The sequence below is a fragment of the Penaeus monodon genome, chromosome 30, assembly GCF_015228065.2.
Source record: "Penaeus monodon isolate SGIC_2016 chromosome 30, NSTDA_Pmon_1, whole genome shotgun sequence".
Classification (NCBI taxonomy): Eukaryota; Metazoa; Arthropoda; class Malacostraca; order Decapoda; family Penaeidae; genus Penaeus; species Penaeus monodon.
The window spans coordinates 11205267-11205894 of NC_051415.1; the positions used below are offsets into that span (position 1 = coordinate 11205267).

At 30.7% G+C, this 628-nt stretch overlaps 1 protein-coding gene across 1 annotated transcript in view; it reads right to left on the minus strand.

Annotated features, from left to right (window-relative positions):
- The window catches only part of LOC119592519 (adenylate cyclase type 1-like), a gene marked incomplete in the record, with an annotated part of 97990 nt that overhangs the window by 37264 nt on the left and 60098 nt on the right, over positions 1-628 (minus strand).

The following is a 628-nucleotide window of genomic DNA, read 5'->3' on the forward strand; positions in this document are numbered from 1 at the left end:
CTGACTACTTATGTACACCACAATGATAATGCATAGTCAAAGCATGCATTGGCATAAGCAGTTATTTGAGTATCATATAACTGGAATGTAACTGACCATCATACTTGAGTGCTTCTCCACACTCCAGGGTGTAATAAAAAACCTGAAACTTTACCTCTTCACTATTTCTGGTTCAGAACCTTCAATTGAGATCTTCACTTTGTAGGATTTATTTTCCTCCTACATTAACAATTGCAGTCAGATTTTGTTTTTCTTCTTTGTAAATTATTATTATGAAATATGGGGTTTCAGAGTACAACTTTTCAATATGAATAAAACTGAAGCTTATCCTCTGCCAGATTATGTACCTAATCAATCAATCACTATGGAGTGAAATACTACATGCAGCAGCACAAAAAACAGAACATTATCTCTTATCAATGTGTTCATCATTCAAAAGCTATATGTTGAATTAATTTTTAAAAGTTTTAGTTACACCTTAAAATAAAAGAAGAACTATCATGAGTTTATTATGATTCAAGTCTCCCATACTTAAACTCTATTACAGAAAAATAAACAAACAGCATAATATAATGTCAAAACAAAACAAAAAGATCTTATAATTGGTTACAGTTCCATGTGGATTTAC